The 10458-nt window shown below is 43.0% G+C and overlaps 1 long non-coding RNA gene across 5 annotated transcripts in view; it reads right to left on the bottom strand.

The window, feature by feature from the left end:
- Positions 1 to 10458, bottom strand: part of LOC133495389 (uncharacterized) — a 28913-nt gene that overhangs the window by 318 nt on the left and 18137 nt on the right. For 3 of the 5 annotated variants that reach the window (XR_009793553.1, XR_009793554.1, XR_009793552.1), the window contains one exon: positions 4487 to 5084. This is a non-coding gene — a long non-coding RNA (uncharacterized LOC133495389). Of the gene's footprint in view, positions 1 to 285; positions 407 to 700; positions 817 to 4486; positions 5085 to 10458 lie in introns of those variants that run through there. The other 2 variants (XR_009793555.1, XR_009793556.1) reach the window with 2 other exon arrangements.

Here is a 10458-nt window from a genome sequence, read left to right as displayed (position 1 = left end):
CTTACAAATCTTCTCTGTCCTTACATTCATCCCTCTCAGAAAAACAAAAACAAAAACTGAAATATTTCCGGTATCACATCCCAGCGGTGCGGAGCCGGACCCAAATGCAAGACTCTCAGGCAAAGGCATAATGTTCAGTGGATTTTATTCGTAACTAAAGACATGCACAATTACACAATCCAAGAAAGCAGGATCCAAAACAAAACGAGAAAAAGGGTTCGATGACTATGACGCGGTGACGCAAACTCACTAACACGAAGCAACGAACTGGCAAATGCCAGTGACAAAACTCCAACTTAAATACTTGGTGTAATCACAGAGCCTCTGTGACCGGTGACAGGCGTCAGGAAAAAAATTGCACTTGTCCATCCCGTTTCCACTGATGATGTTCGGGATGTTCCTAAAGCTGAAATGGAGTCAACGTGCGGTAAATTCAGTTGATTGGACTCCATTTGTAAAGGTACAGAGTGACAAACCAAGCATGAAGTCGCAGGAATTGTCTCGAGGCACAGATATGAGAAATAGTATATAAAAAAAAAAATCTGCTGCTCTGAATGTCCCCACGGTAACATAAGACAGTGTGAAAAAAGTGAAGCGTTGTGTACACTCGGCGGCTGCACCGCACGGGCATTGCAGACAATAAATAACTGTGATATGAGTTGTAAATTTACCTGCAGTTTTTTTTTTTTTGCCATCTTACCCTTAGAGAGACAATAAGCCATCCATCCGCTCCCACTGTGAGTCTCTTTTGATAGGTCACCGTTTGTGCCCCTTCCCTTCTGCCCTTGAGCTTCTACCTTTCTCTCACAGACTTTCCTACGAGAAGAAAACTACACTTTATCGTTAAAAACAAAGCACCAAAGTGTCAGTCAACCACGAGTCGCCGTCACCGTTTGCTAACCCCCCTCTCTTTGTCAGCGTTGTGCTCGGGGGTCAAATAATAATTCAGTGTCAGGCTCGAGTACGAGACCTTTCATGGTGATAGTTTTTGAAAAGCTAACACATTTTACATCAGGCTAACCGGGGCTACGATGTTACATCAGTGACCTACTGTACCCTTGTTTCATATACCGTCTTAAAGGGCAAGTGTCATGCCGATAAACATTCTAAAATAGATATTGCAGCAAAAAATACATATAACATGATTCACTTCAATGTCAATACGAAAAAATAAGTATGAGCGGAGAGCGCATCATCCATGCCCAAAGTTGCGGAAGTCTCATTCGACATCCAAGCGGTAGCCCCATTGCTTGTGTCGTCTGTTCATTACATCACACCCGACATTCGCCATTAAAAATACGCCATGCCGCCTACTATGGGACATGGAAGCTCTTTTTCGAAATAGAGAACATCTCACAATCGAGTGAAGTGACCGGGGCAATATTAATATTATCATTTCGAGCCATATTTAGATGATATGTGGATCACTTCTAGCTCACAACAGACTCTCAGACAGTATGGATGAGCCAGCCCGTCCGAAGCGCCGCGGACACAATCTAGTGAAGTGACCGGGGCAATATTACCCTATCGTTTCGAGGCATATTTAGATGATATGCGGATCAGTTTTCACTAAAAACAGACTCCTAGACAGTATGTATGAGCCAGCCCTACCGGAGCCGTGCTCGGCGCTGACAGGTACATCGACACATTTAGCACCCCTGACTTACGTGCGCAGATCTCTTGTTACATTCTGAGAGGATTACGTCCCCCCTACCTACTTATCTACCCGCGAAGCTCTCGTCCTTTGCACCTGCGCAATCCCTATTTCACAACAAATCGGGTCTTTTTGAAAAGTATGAAGAATGAATCCATCCATCCGAGTGTTCGAACAATATCCAGCAATACGAGTCGGCATTTTTGGCTAACATGAAGGAACAACGAGCCACCTCCCAGTAGGTAAAACTAGTAGAAACATACAAGACCGCTTGAGTGGGCGTCCGCTACTAACATCACTTCCTGCCTCTTCTCGAAAACAAATCCCTCGAGAGGATTTTCATGGTGGAAGTGACCAAAAGCCATACATGCCAAAATCATGTTATGTGGTGAAAACATGGATAGGTCCATACGTACATACATAACATATTAAAAATCATTCATTTCATGTTAGTGGACCTTTTATAATTATTAAAAAAAAGCCAAACTAAGTATGTCAGAAAACAAAAATAGTTTGAAAAGACATTATTGTTCTTGTTGATAATGCACACCCCGAAGGCTAACATTAGCATGGCTTTATTGGTCGCAGGGAAAATATTTCACAATGTTTGTGTAGATTATATCTCCCAAAGGTTGTTATGTGACATAACAAAGGTATAAAACGACGTGTCTACCTCTTTCTTCTAAATTCTCTATCACGTTCAGCAGCCGAGCAGGCGCAATTTAGAGGGGTTAGCAAGCGGGCGATTGACTGAAGAAAATCACCGATACAGAAATCAGGTCGATACGATTTCTAATTTCGATGTGTGCCGTTATGCGTTTATTGTTCTATTTACTGAGGGGGAAAACAGCCACTGTGATATCACGGGCAGCCGAAATACGGACTAAAGTGTTTTGAAGAGGGGCGGACTGATGTTGATTGTCATCGTAACTAACCTGTGAGCCTTTTATTTATTCATGAATTGATGTTGTTTATTTTGAGAACTCACTGTGAACTAGTTAATGCCGTAAGACAAAACTAATGTGCAGTCTTTGATTTGTGTCCCATTCTTTTTTTGCCAAACGCATCCCTAAAGCAAAGAAAATCATTTTACAGTATCTTGTCCAAAATGGACCCATAATAAAACCAAAACATTATCGCCATAAACAGCATCTATAACGTCATGCTAGCAACTCTTGATAGCAGTTATTACAAAAAGTCAAGTCATGCAGTAAAGCAGGGGTGTCAAACTCGTTTTTGTACTTGTGGTTTCCCTCAAAGCGCCGTTATGGATGTGAAATGATAAAAAATCTTGATCTGCCTCATCATATTTGCACATGAAATTTATGAGCTAGTTTCGGAATCAGAAATCAAGGCTAATGGGTTTTCCCAACTATCGTAACACAAAAATGCTTGTAATATCTCAATGTCATCATTTGTAATAGGACAATTTGTAATTTTGGTAGAAATTTGAACCAAAAAAAAAACATGAAAGTTGATACACATGATTTGCCTCCGTAGGCCACATAAAATCATGCAGCTGGCCGGATCTGGCCCCCGGGCCTCGAGTTTGACACCTGTGCAGTAAAGTATTTTTCTCATGTTCATACTCGGTGTTATCCCCCCCCCCCCACCTCTCCGAAAAAAAAGCTTGCCTCCACTTCTTTTATCCATTTAGTTGCCGTAGCATTTATGTTTCCGTTGGACAAAATACAATTTATTCCGATTCTGATAAGACAAAACAAGTCAACGCTGCAAATCCACTCTGAGTAACTGCCTTCTATACAGATTAATAAAAAAAAATAATAATTCAAACACAATGGAATGTTGTCAGGGGATGAATGTGTTATTGCATTAAAGAATAAAAGGGAAAACATGAAACATTTCGTAAGTGCTAAATAAATGATTTTAAACCCCCTAGTCGTGTGTGTTGGTATTATACTTTTGGCTAAAATCGCTGCTGTGGCTTCACGCGCCACCTGCTGTGGTCCTGAAATCAACAAGCATCAAATATTAAAAAAAAAAAAGCGTCACGTGCGTGTGCGAGCTGTGTGGGATCAAATCCCTCCCAAAACTCAGCTGGTGAATTCAACATTATATGGTGTACTGTACGCGTTCAAGACGAGGGGCTATTTATCGCCTTGGACCCGGTCCGGTTTAAGATAGCGTCAGACGACTGAGCCTGAGGCATACAAATCGCACACGCCGCTAATGCGCTATGGATTCAAGAGTCCGTGAAGATCATTTATCCCGGTACGGGACTCGAGTAACCGATCATTGCGGTTTTCGCTTCACTGGGACTTCTCGTATCGTCGCCGTTGTATGCGAAATGAAAAATGTAGTCGGATTGTTCACACGGCCACGAGGTCCTCCATATTGCCAGGAATTTGAGAGCGTTTTGACTGATCTTTTGCGTGTTTTGTGCGCTACCAAAGATACCAAATGAAAGAGTAGGCTCAATTCTTTCACAAGAAAATAAAAGCAGTTTTTCCTGTTCTTTTGTAAAAACACAGGTTTTTGATCAAAAGGGAAGGAAAAAGGCTGGGATTCACACCTAATCTGTATCTTCTACTCAAAAGATGCGCTGATCTGAAACACCAAAGCGATGCAAAGATGCCTTCATCAGGGATTTTAGTTGTTACGGCAGTTTCCGAACCGAATTTTCACACGCACAAGGTGATGGTGACTCGGTTCAACGCCCAACCGTACTTAACACGCACACACATACACGTTGGTGGCAGTAAAAGTTTGCATTCCAGTGGCCGAATGTGAACGCCCACTAAAGTGAATCAGTCGACTGCTGAGTCCATTTGAGTCAATAAATCTCCTCGACTACTGCAGTATTTGCAGAAATTGGATTTATTTAGTTTATTTGTTATAGCTCATCTATTACAATTTCTCAAAGGAAAAAAAAAATCAATTTACACTCTGCTTTACATTTGTGTTGCACACCATACAGAGAAGATGACCAGTAACGCATTTGTCATCTGAATCTGTCAGCACGGTGATCAGGTGGTGTTCAAGTCTGCCTCACACTTCAGATGTTCATGGTTTGAATCTTAGCTTCATGCTTCCTGTGCTTGCGTTTGATTGCCAAAACACGCAGATGATGTTCATCGAAGACTCCAAACTGTCCATAGCGTTGATCATATGCTGGCAACGCCGCATGTTTTTCCATTTCTCTCTCCATATAATAATCCTCCGTCTCCTGTGGACGAACCCCACGTGGAGCTCGCAAAAGTGTCTCGCGTTCTTCTTGTCGCTCTCAAGTGCTCTCTAAGTGTTTTGGTTCTTTTTCTCAATTGGGCCCCGGCGGACGGGAGCCATCACGACAGTGGCTGCACGAGGGACTTTGTCAGCTCAAAGTGTTGTTCTGATCACTTGTTCGTGGTCGCCGGTGGCCAAGTCCAGTGGGAAAATTGGGTTTTCATCAGGATTCTGAGGTTGGACTCTGAAAGTTCAAAGTCAATTACTGACAAAGAAATATTTCTTAGATTCCGATTCCATTTAATAACAATTATATACTATGTACTGGATTATTAATGTTTCAAATGATCTATTGAGCATATACAGTGATGCCTCGGTTCTCGACCACAACCCGTCCAGAAAACGGTTCAAAAAGTGAATTGTTCGAAAACCAAAATGATGTTTCCCATTAAAATGAATGGGAAAACAAATAATCTGTTCCAAGCCTAAAAAAAATAAGCTTTTTAAAACATCTATTTGAGCTTTGCCTGATCATAAGCTGCATAGTATAAATACATGTACAGTTTAAATACTTTATCTAATAAAATAATTTAAGAAATATTTATTTTTTGCTTAAAATGTATGCTTTAGTAATACAGTACGCTAGGCTGGGAGTGCATTGCCGCATCTTTTAAAAAAATTTTTACTGAAAAAAGTGCAGAATAACTTTAGACAATAATGAGGGGGGGAAAAAAGCTTTTTTTTTTGCAAAAAGTAACACACAAACATTCGTAACTCGAGTTAAAACAAAATGGAGAAATGCTTCAACAACTGTACGTATCAAATGTCTTCGGGGGTGGTGACTGGCCCCCTTTCAACAAAAAAACTAATCTAATGTCATTTGTTTCTGCCGTCTCTTAAGAGAAGATTTTTCTTTTCAAACTGCGTTCGAAGACCGATTTTCGTTCGAAAACAGCAGCAAAAAAAAAATTGTGAAATTTTCATCGGAAATACAATTTGTTAAAAAACGGGGACGCTTGAAAACCGAGGCTTTACTGTACCGAAGTAGCGAATGGCAGAACACTCAAACGGTAGAGCATTTAGTTCATTTCAGTCGATTAATTTACATTAATTTTACATAAGATGCTGATTATTAAAGTTCTGCAATTCCAAAAGCTTGGGCACAAGATCCCACGAGCCATTGTTTCCCTTAAGTAGCAGTTTTTATATACTTTGGAGTCTTCCACTTACCCACACAATCCAGTCATCAACATGACGTCCGCGCAAGTTTCAACGATCTTTTGACACTTTCCACAAGAGCGTGAGTCACTGTCATTGTGAGGAACTGCGCGAGGATGTGGGGGAGCGGCGTCGACTCGGGCGGGCACGTTGTTCGTCCGCGTGCGGCTGGTTCGGAAACGCGGCGAGACGCTCTCGGGAGCGGCGCGGCAATCCGACGGCGCACCCGCAAGCGGACCAGATGCTCATCCATAGTCAATGAACGCAAAAGAGGTAGGAAGATGGCGGAGGGTGGGAAAATACCCGTGTCATTAGTCATACGGTAAATCAGCGTCATTCCAGCCCGACTTTGACCTGCGTGTATGACAGGCGGCCATTTACAGGTGCCAAAGGTCCGAATGAATAAACATGCGGTTATTACCGCAAAACATGTTGGGGAAGCAGCCGCATGCTTGGAATATTTTTTATCGTGACGTGTCCTGTGATGGCGAAGACGAGATGCAGGATGAAAACCAAAAGGTCTGGCTGCTCCGTATAATAGCCATCCATTTTTTTTTTGCCTTATTATACTGTATATTATGTGGATAGGAATGTTTTTGAGGGTTTTTTTTTTTTAAATTGCATAATGGACTAGCTCAGATGCTCTGCGGGCTGTTCGCTTGCCACCCATGTATTCAATTTGCATGAGTACCTAATAAAGTGTCCCAAAATTATATATATATATATATATATATTATATATATATATATGAGATTTTTTTTTTTTTTAACATACAAACAAACTTCAAGCATGGGCCACATTTTAGTTGTGGTACCCCCCCCCCCACAAAAAAAAATACATAAATAAAATATATCCATCCATTTTCTTAGCCGCTTAACCTCATGGGGGTCGCGGGGAGTGCCGGAGCCTATCCCAGCTGTCAACGGGCAGGAGGCGGGGGTGCACTCTGAAATGGTCGCCAGGCAATCGCAGGGCACATCGAGACAAACAGTCGCATTCACAATCACACCTAAGGGGAATTTAGAGTGTGTTTTTGGGATGTGGGAGGAAACCGGCGTTCCCGGTGAAGCCCCACGCAGGCATGGGGGAGAACGCGCAAACTCCACACAGGCGAGGCCGGGATTGAACCCGGGTCCTCAGAACTGTGAGGCCAACCCTTTACCGACTGAACCACCGTGCTGCCCCTTTCATCATCTTATACACATTATTCAGATGCTAGTTTTAGAATCAGATATCGAGGGGAATGGATTTTTCAGCGATTCTTGTTTGGTAACATAAAAAAAAGCTTGTAATATATCAATGTTATCATTTATGAAATATGACCATTTGAAATTTTGGTACAGATGTTAACAAAAATCACAGAAGTCGATGCCTAACTTGTCTCCGCGGGCCCCCATAAAATCATACGGCGGGCCGGATCATCTGGCCCCCGGGCCTCGAGTTTGACACCTGTGTTTTAAAACATGAAAAATAAAAGATATCGACGCGGATCCACTTGCATTTCAGCCTTTGGGTTCCGAAAAAAAATAGCTCGCAGTTTTTAAACGGTGAAGCTTGTCGGAGAATGAAAATGAAAGCCCGACTCTGACACGTGCTTAAGAGAAGCTGCCCCCCCCGCCCCCCCCCCCCCAAAAAAAAAAAAAACAAAAAACAAAAAAATCATCCTTGACTGAGTGCGTCACAGACCGACTGCACTCGCGTCTGTCGACAGTTTGGCTCCCGGCAGCCGAGGTAAACAAAAACTCCTTAGAGAGTCTCAATAGCTTTTTCTTCTGACACTGAATCCCAATTTCTCTTTAGCTTCCACCACCAGGTAGCCCGAAGCAGTCAACGGTGAAGATTTAAAAAGCGGAAAATAGTGTGAGTTTAAAACCCGAGAAAACATTGCGAAGGAGATGCTCAGACCGCGAGATTTTACATGAACACAGAATTAGAAATCGTGTGACCGTTGAGCAATCGTCTGGTTTCAGTTCGCTCTACGATGAAACAAGAGGAGCGCTAAAAAGCCACTTTTTGTCCTTGTAGCAAAGCGGAACGCGGCTGATAAATAGAACACTTAGAGGAGGCCTTCATCTTAAACGACAATAAATGTGATGACTCATCGAATGTAATGCGGCGATGCTATCCCTGGCGTTCCTAATCCAAACTGATGTAACACAGAGGGGAAAAAGTAATTTCATTTTCCTGCGTCAATGCAGCCCCAAAATAAACGAGCCTGCGCCGGGTCTGAATGCAGCTGTCGCTTATATCAATAGCTCAAATGGTAAATAATCCAAAAAGTATGATCCGCATTATCACTTAAAGCTCATGTGAGAATGTGGCACACGAGCATACATAACTGCTCACTGATTGTGTGCATTCTTTTATAAATATCAACAACGCAAGGTTTGATTCCACGTGCCGACGTGATTATGAGGCCTGTCACTCCATCACAGGGTGAAGGAACCTTATTACTACGTACGTTCCCCTTTTCCCCACATCATAATTATGTTCCTGCTCCAAGATTATTATGATTATTATGATAATATATTTATTTTTACATCCTGGGGGAGCCACCAGCTGCCGAGCACAGAAACCGCAGAGGAGACGACACACGTTGAAATCCAAAGAAAAAAAAAAACGCCACGCCCTCACCTCCCTATTTGTGATCACGTGGTTTGTACCCAATAAATATCTGATTGTATCCATCCGTCCATTTTCTTAGCAGCTTATCCTCACGAGGGTCGCGGGGAGTGCTGGAGCCTATCCCAGCTGTCAACGGGTCGGAGGCGGGGTACACGATGAAGCCCCGTGCCCGGAGAAAACCCACACAGGGGCAGGGAGAACATGCAAACGCCACACAGGCGGGGTCCGGGATTGAACCGGGGACCTCAGAACTGCAAGGACAACGCTGATCCACCGTGCCACCGGCGTCATTATTATTTCAAATCAAATCTTTTCCACGCACGTGAGTCGATGCAGCATGTAGCGAAGGCTGCTTTTGATTAATTTCAGTGACAGACAATTTGCATTACAGAGAGGAGCTCCTCCATCCCCCACAAAATTAAAAGTTGCTTTTAATTTTTCAAAACCGGCACACCCACCCCCACCACCAAAAAAGTAAACAATATTCAGTAACCTCAACCAGGAAGTCACTTTCTTTTCACGTCTTATTTGGACTCGTGTAAATGTTTCACGCTTCTCCTCTGTCCCCCGTCACAAAGAAACATGTTCAGTCAATGCCATCTGGGATCGTTTGGAGGAGCTTCAAAGGGGGGCTGCGCAACAAAAGATTCCTTCCTGCCCTGGAAAATATTCAAATTTGCCACAGTATTTACATATTTTGTAGGGCACCAACAAATGTAACCGCCTGTTCTTCGCACTCATCAGCTCCACAATCGTGAGACAGAAGAGATTTAGAGGATAAAAATCTTTTTTTTTTCTACTAGTATTGTAAATGATTCAAGCAGAGGCAAATAATAAAGAATATACACCTGGAAGTACTGTTAAATTATCTGTCTACCTGTGTTGCTCCACCCTTGTGTTTAAATAGTGGCTGCGACCATCAAGTCTGATCATTGTTAGCACGTCAATATAATCTTGATTCTTGACTTTGTTGTCGCTGTATGTAAATTTGACAAAAACACGATTCAAATTTTAACACGTGGAAATGTGGTAGTAAAAATTACAGTAGTCATTAACTTATGACGATTATTATTATCATTTTTTGGTGTGGAAAAAATAGGGTTTTTAGCCGTGGCTTTTTTGAGCAATACAAATGCAATCCAAACATTCATCCATCCATTTTTTTTAGCCGCTTATCCTCACAAGTGTCACAGGGAGTGTCGGAGCCGATCCACCCTGAACTGGTCGCCAGCCAATCGCAGGACACATGGAGACAAACGACCAATCGCACTCACAATCACACCCAGGGGCAATTTAGAGTGTCCAATTAATGTTGCACGTTTTTGGGATGTGGGAGGAAACCGGAGTGCCAGGAGGAAACCCACGCAGGGATGGGGAGAACATGCAAACTCCACACACGAGAGTCCGTGATCGAACCCAGGACTTGAGAACTGCGAGGCCAACGCTTTACCAGCTGAGCCACCGTGCCGCCCGATTCAAACATTTCACTTCCAAATTAAAATGTGACCTGAGGCTAACGATAAACACAACTGCTGCCTTGCCAAACAATTCCCGCATCTACTCCCCCGATAAACTTGACAGCTATCCACTGCGGGTTTCATCGCAAATTCGGTCAGTCGCGCAAAGATACACCCCGGCGTGGGTCGCCGCGACGGCCGGGCGAGCCGTGTGTGTTTTTAAACGCACGCGAAATTTGATAAACAACATTTGTTTGATAGCAGCGAGCTCCGGAAGGACGGGAATCAGACAATGACAGCTGCAACCGGGGAAAATAA

The sequence above is a fragment of the Syngnathoides biaculeatus genome, chromosome 22 (assembly GCF_019802595.1).
Source record: "Syngnathoides biaculeatus isolate LvHL_M chromosome 22, ASM1980259v1, whole genome shotgun sequence".
In the NCBI taxonomy this organism is placed as follows: Eukaryota; Metazoa; Chordata; class Actinopteri; order Syngnathiformes; family Syngnathidae; genus Syngnathoides; species Syngnathoides biaculeatus.
Note: the sequence above shows the minus strand (reverse complement) of the source record. Positions and strands in the feature narration are given on the sequence as shown.